Below are 7,163 nucleotides of genomic sequence, written 5' to 3'. Positions count from 1 at the left end.
CCAAGCAGTCCATCCTAAAGATCAGTTCTGGGTGTTCTTTGGAAGTAATGATGCTAAAGCTGAAGCTCCAGTACTTTGACTACTCTCATGCGAAGAGTCAACTCTTTGGAAAAGACTCTGATGCGGACTCGATGGACATGAATTTGAGTGAGCTTCGGGAGTAGCACTTGGGGATTGTCTTAAGCCCAATAAGCAATACACTCGCGCTAACAAGGTTACTACCACTAACCAACAACATTTCTCTGTTAAAGCATTATTAGTCTTTCATTAACCAATATAGGTAGCCTTGTCGAAACAAGGCCTCAAAAAATTAGTTTAAGACTCAGAGTTGTTCCTCCCCACGGAAATCTTTAGTAAAAGGCGAAAGATTTATACGATCTGAAGAGAAACCAGAGTATACTCCACAGCCTTGTAATTCACAGCTCGGGTAACAGAAACTCCTACACAGTGAGGGTGACTAGCTAACTCCGAGAGCCAGTGCCTGAACAAAAATTTCTAGATTACTCTGTAAACAACGGTCTAATTTCAGAAAATATAGGTAAAGGAAAATTTGAAGTTTTACAACTTAAACTTGTACGGTGTGCAGGGCGCGGTGGGTATGCAAATAAGGCAAGTGGGCGGCCTTTCCGCCCGGGAAAGCTGTCTTCACGCAGCGCCCCTGTGTCGGCACTAGGGGGCGAAGCGGCGGGAGGGCTGGCTGGCAACGAACGACACGCGGCATCGACACGCCGCACCGAGCGGAGACCTGGGATTCAGATGTTTTGTATATGTGTATGTCCGACTTTGATTTCTGTTACAGACTTTGCTGTTAAATTGAAAAAGAAAAAAAAATAGCAAGTGACTGGCACAAAATTCATGACCGTGGTTCCTCCCTTCGGTGGATTGAGGGTTTTCAAAGTTTGACAATTTCCTTTTTCTTGAACTGCGTGGTGGGCGCACAGGTGTTTTGTTTGTTTGTACCGTGCACGTCCAAGATGTACACTCTGGAATATTCTGCCGTTTGAGAAAAATTCATAGCCGTGTCCTGTTTAAAATTGGAGCTTTGGATATCCCCAGGGGGTCCAGTGGTTTGGGCTCTAGCTTTCACTCCCTGCTGGTTCCTTTCGTGGTAGGGGAACTAAGTTCCCTCAAACTGCGCAGGCCAAAAAAAAAAAAAAAAGAAAAAGAAAAATTGCTGCTTGCCGCGGTGGGTTTCAGATTTCCCGCCTCCTCACCTGATGCTACTTGTGGCGATGAAATCTTATTTCAGTATCAGACCTCGAGTCTCATCTTATTTAGAAAACAAACAAACAAACCCATGAGCTGTACTCCTCTGCAGTGCTCAGGAACGGGCTCCGACAGTCTACAGAGAGTCCTTAACGATTGTGGTAACTGAAAGTCTTGGGAAAGGAAATTGCAGTTCTTTTTTGACTCTTCTGGAGGCCGTGTCAATATTCCACTTCCCAACTTCCATACCTCTGAGTTGTCATGTTTGGTTTACTAGTTCTTCTGCTCACAATATATTTGACATTATATTTGATTTAAATGGGATGAAAACAGCTTTTGGGGGATGCAATCCACTTACCACACAGTTCACCCATTTAAAGTGTACAACTAAGTGACTTTTAGCATATTCAGAATCCTGTGATCATCTCCACAAGGCGGTGGCGCTAGTGGTAAAGAACCTGCCTGCCAATGCAGGAGGCTTGAGAGACTCAATCCCTGGGTCGGGAAGATCCCCTGGAGAAGCAAATGGCAACCCACTCCAGTATTCTTGCCAGGGGAACCCCATGGACAGAGGAGCCTGGCAGGCTACGGTCCATGGGGTCGGAAAGAGTCCGATAGGACTGAACCGACTTGACAGGCATGCACACAACAATAGTGTTTTTGTTCTGTTTTGGCAGGCCTGTGGACCATATGGTATCTTGGTTCCCTAACCAGGGGTGAAACCTGCACCTCCTGTAGTGGAGGCAGGGAGTCCTAACCACTGAACTGCCAGCAAGCTCCCCACAATCTAGTTTTAGAACATTTTCATCAACCCCACAAAGGAACAGTTTCCATTAGCAGCTATTCCCCAGCTCTCCCATCCCCCAGCCTCTGCCAAATACTAACTACTTCCTGTCTCTAAAGTGCCTCTTCTAGACATTTCACACCAATGAAAGCATACAACCAGTGGCTTTTGGTGACCAGCTTCCTTCACTTAGCCTGTTTCTGAGATTCATTCACACCATCCATTCATTCGTTTTGAGATTCCTTTGTGTTCTTGCATATTTCACAGTGTGATGAGGAGTTGCAGTGTTCTCACCCTATGACAATAGTTACACCTTCCAGGGCTTGGTCAGGGGCTCAGTCGCTGAGGGGACAGGAAAAGAGTGTTTCTCTGCTCCTAGATTGGGGGGGACCTTTGGTCTCCTTCATTCTGAAAGGATCCTGGGCAGCTTTCACTGGCTAGAGAACGACAAGGAGGGTTAACTTGTTTTTTAGCCGTTCCAAGCTCCATGGACATTTCCAGGACTTCTGACTCCAGAGCATGGACACAGCTCTGATTGTAAATATGGGGTTTGAGGGGCTGGAGCAATTTGTTTATAGTGTGCCTGGAATTTCATTTCTGTCAACAATTCATACTAATATGTAATATAAGGTGGCAGTCCCCAACCTGTTTGGCACCGGGGACAGTTTCATAGAAGACACTTTTTCCATGGTTGGGAGTGTGGGGGATGGTTTCATGATGATTGAAGTGCATTACACTTATTGTGCACTAAATGTCTATTATTATTACATCAGCACAACGTCAGATCATCAGGCATTGAAAAAAGGCATACTAAAAAATAGAAAACGTAAAAACCTTTATTGGAATTTTTTGATTGAAATTGTGATTTGTTCTTGTCTTCTTCCTGACTCCAAAGGGAACATTTATAACACTTTCTGTTACATGTGGTGTTTGCTCCAGGTTTTTGGTTGCTAAAATTCTTCCTTAGGTTAGGTGGATGTTAAATTTTACCTATATTGTTGTTCAGTCACTTAGGCAGATGTTAAATTTTATCTATATTGTTGTTCAGTTGCTCAGTCCTGTTCAACTCTTTATGACCCCATGGATGGCAGTACACCAGGCTTCCCTGTCCTTCACCATCTCCTGGAGCTTGCTCAAACTTACGTCCATCAAGTTGGTGATGCCATGCAATCATTTCATCCTCTGTCGGCCCCTTCTACTCCCTTCTTCAGTTTTTGCCAGCATCAGGGTCTTTTCTAATGAGTCAGCTCTTCGTATCAGGTGGCCAAAGTATTGGAGTTTCAGTTTCAGCACCAGTCTTTCCAATGAATATTTGGGATTGATTTCCTTTAGGATGGACTGGTTTGATCTCCTTGCAGTCCAAGGGACTCTCAAGCGTCTTCTCTGCAACATCACACCTAAATGTATAATGAATGGGTATTTGAATTTATTCAATACTTTTTCTGCATTTGTGGAATTATTATAGAATGCTTTTACTCTAATCTCTTCCAGTGAGGGTCTACATTAAGAGATCAATGTTAAATCAGCCTTACCTGTTCTTGTGGATTGTTCTTTAGTTCCTTTTTGTAGTGGCAGGATCCCAGAGGCCACAGCTACAAGTGGCAGGTCTGAGACTTAGAGCAACACCTAATTCTTTCAGATTCTGCAGTGGAGAAGCACGCTCCTGTGCAAGGTAAATTGGGTCTCTGGGTCTCAGCTCCTGTCCCTTTCTCGTTTCCTCTGCATCCTCTGTTGGCCACAAGGGGGCGCTTGCTCCCCCTTTTAGTGCTCAATTCTGCCGCAAGTACCTACGTGCAGTCCGGCTACCGCATGGACCGTAGCCCGCCAGTCTTTTCTGTTCATGGAATTATCCAGGCAAGAATACTGGAGTGGGTTGCCATTTCCTCCTCCAGGGGATCTTCCTGACCTAAGGAGGCAACCCGTCTCTCTTGTCTCCCTTGTTGGCAGGCGGGTTCTTTATCACTAGCGCCACCTGTGAAGAAACTTTGAAAACGTAAACGTGAAGTGTCTCAGTCGTGTCCGACTCTTTGCGACCCCATGGACTGTAGTCCGCCAGGCTCCTCTGTCCATGGGGATCCTCCAGGCAAGAATACTGGAGTGGGTTGTCATTTTCTTCTCCAGGGGATCTTCCCGACCCAGGGATCGAACTTGGGTCTCCTGCATTGCGGGCTGACTCTTTATTCTCTGCGCTAGCAGGGAAAGATACTTTAGGTGCAGAACAATTACAAGCTTTTCCCAAAATAAATAACATCAAATGCTAAAGAATCACGCTAAGCAAAGAAAATAAACTATAACGGCTGTAACTCCAAAATAGCGGCTCAAAGAAAAACAGTTTTATGAAAGTACCCTAACTTTTAAATAAGATTAACTTTGGAAACTCTCTGGCAATCGAAAGGTTAGGATGTTGTGCTTTTACTGCTGAAGAAGTGAAGTCGCTCAGTCGTGTCTGACTCTTTGCGACCCCATGGACTGTAGTCTATTAAGGCTCCTCAATCCACAGAATTTTCCAGGCAAGAGTACTGGAGTGGGTTGCCATTTCCTTCTCCAGGGGATCTTCCCAACCGAGGGATTGAACCCGGGTCTCCCTGTCTGCAGGCAGACACTTTACCGTCTGAGCCACCAGGGAGGCCTGGGGCCCTGGGTTCAATTCCTGGCAGCTCACTCGCTTTGTCATGTCTGACTCTGCGACCCCATAGGCTGCGGCACACCAGCTTCCTTGTTCACCATCTTGCTCAAACACATGTCCATTGAGTTGGTGATGTTCTCTACCACCATTTTGTTCTCTACATTATCCCCTTCTCTCCACAGGATTTGACTTCCTTGATGGCTCAGGGGGTAAAGCGTCTGTTTACAGTGCTGGAGATCTTGGCTTGATCCCTGAGTGGTAAAGAAACCCTGGAGAAAAAAAATGGCCACCCACTCCAGCACTAACACCTGGAAAATCCTATGGACGAGAATCCTGGTAGACTACAATCCACCGGGTCACCAAGAGTTGGACACGACTGAGCGACTTTATTTTCACAGCATTTATGGCACATATGAATAACATTGTAAAAGCACCTCCATGACTTATGTATTATGTTAATATAACAACATTTATGGGAACATACTTGAAGAACCTACATGCTTTTAATAAGCTATACTAACAGCTGTTTCACCTGTTTCTTTACATTGACTTGATGAAATGAACAAGCACCTCAGAAAACCTTTTAAACAAATAAAAAGACCTAGAGATCATATTATGTACTGTATGTATATAACTAATGTGTTGTTGACAGCAAAGGTATGATAAGGTATTCTGTAACTCTCCCCCCCAAGAGAAAGCCCAGTTCTTTCTTTTTGACCACAACAAACAGCCTCGCATCAAGCAAGGCTTACAAAAAATTGGTTTAAGACTCAGAATTGTTTCTCTCCACGGAAATCTTTAGTAAAAGGCGAAAGATTTATACGGTTTGAAGAAAAACCAGAGCATACCTAGTGCTGCCCATAATTCGATTTCCAGTAACCACAACTCCTACTACGCTGATGGTGACTATTTAATCCCCAAAGTTACTACCTGAGAAAGTTTACTCAAGGAATTCTGAAAATAATATTTTCACACTTAGAAAATTCAACTAAGTAAAATTTTTTATTAAACTTGAAAACTATTAAACTGTTTGCAGTGCATTGTGGGTATGCAAATGAGCCTGAGTGATCGCCCTTCCCCTCGGAAAGTACCATATTCAAACCGGGCTCTGGGCCAACTTTAAGGGCTGAAGCCATGGCTTGGTTGCCCGTGAATTTTTTTTTTTTTTGGTATATTTTAAATAAAATAATTTTCTGATATCTGAGGTGGGGGCGGGCGTTGAGGATAGATAGCAGAGTAATTGTTAATCTGAAGTCCAGAATAGTGGTTACTTATAGCAGGGAGTGAGGAGTGTGACTGGGGAAGGGACCACAGAGAGTTTCAAAGGTGTTGGCACTATCTTTCTTCTTAAACTGGGAGGGAGGCCGCAAGGTACCTTTTTAAATATTTTTCTTTATTTTGATGTGGATCATTTTTAAAGTCTTTATTGAGTTTATTACAATATTGCTTCTGTTTTATATTTTTTGGTTTTTTGACCTCAAGGCATGTGGGATTTTAGTTCCTTAATCAAGAGTCAAACCTGCACCCCCCTGCACTGGAATGCCAAGTCTTAACCACTGGACCTCCAGGGAAGTCCCCATTTTATTGTATTTTCAATTATATTTAGATATCATATAACATCATGTATCATATTCATGAGCATTGTCAATCTTCCCCATCATTGATGTCTGTTTTTATGTCTTTTCATCTAGCTTTTAAAATTAAATATTTTATTTAAAAAAAACCGCCTTTTTTTGCTGCGTTGTTGCTTTTGCGCAGGCTTTCACTAGTTGTGGAAAGCAGGGGCTACTCTTCATTGTGGTGTCTGGCCTTCCAATTGCAGTGGATTTTCTGGTTTCGGCACACAGGCTCAATACTTGCAGCTCACAGGCTCTGGAGCTCAAGCTTAGTTGCTCCAAGGCATGTGGAATCTTCCTGGACCGGGACTGAACCCAGGCCCCAGGCACTGGCAGGCAGATTTTTATCAACTAAGGCACCAGGGAAGTCCCTCATACAGTTTTATAAATTTATAACAAAGATTTTTTTGGTTAGATTTTCCTTACCGTTAATAGTTTGTAGTTTGGGGGGCTAGTATAGATATTTTAAGGTAGAATTTGTTGTTGACATTATAGTATTAGTTGAATTTTATTTATTGCTCTTGCATGGGTTAAGCCCATGCACCACAGTTACTGAGCCAGTGTGCCTAGAGCGCCTGATCTGCAACAAGAGAAGCCAATGTAATGAGCAGCCCACAGCAAGGAAGACCCAGGGCAGCCAAAAATAAATAAATAAATAAAATATATATTAAAAAGGGCTTCCCAGGTGGCGCCAGTGATAAAAAACCCGCCTGCCAATACAAGAGATATGAGATGCCAGCTTGGTCCCAGGGTCCAGAAGATCCCCTGGAGGAGGGCATAGCAACCCACTCCAGTATTCTTGCCTGGAGAATCCCATGGACAGAGGAGCCTGGTGGGCTACAGTCCATAGGGTTGCAAAGAGTTGGACATGACTGAAGTGACTTAGCATGAATATATATAAAGAGAAAAATGATCCTGCATCTTCATTTTG

The 7,163-nt window shown here is 43.7% G+C and overlaps 2 non-coding genes across 2 annotated transcripts; both read right to left on the bottom strand.

Moving 5' to 3' along the window:
* Positions 1–282: 282 nt before the first annotated feature.
* LOC138444502 (U5 spliceosomal RNA) lies at positions 283–398 on the bottom strand. The gene has a single exon (XR_011258519.1). It is a non-coding gene; the product is annotated as a U5 spliceosomal RNA (small nuclear RNA).
* A 4,946-nt stretch (positions 399–5,344) lies between these two features.
* LOC138444504 (U5 spliceosomal RNA) lies at positions 5,345–5,462 on the bottom strand. The gene has a single exon (XR_011258521.1). It is a non-coding gene; the product is annotated as a U5 spliceosomal RNA (small nuclear RNA).
* Between the last annotated feature and the right edge of the window lie 1,701 nt (positions 5,463–7,163).

This window comes from Ovis canadensis, chromosome 7 (assembly GCF_042477335.2).
Source record: "Ovis canadensis isolate MfBH-ARS-UI-01 breed Bighorn chromosome 7, ARS-UI_OviCan_v2, whole genome shotgun sequence".
NCBI lineage: Eukaryota > Metazoa > Chordata > Mammalia > Artiodactyla > Bovidae > Ovis > Ovis canadensis.
This window is presented reverse-complemented; position numbering and strand designations above follow the sequence as displayed.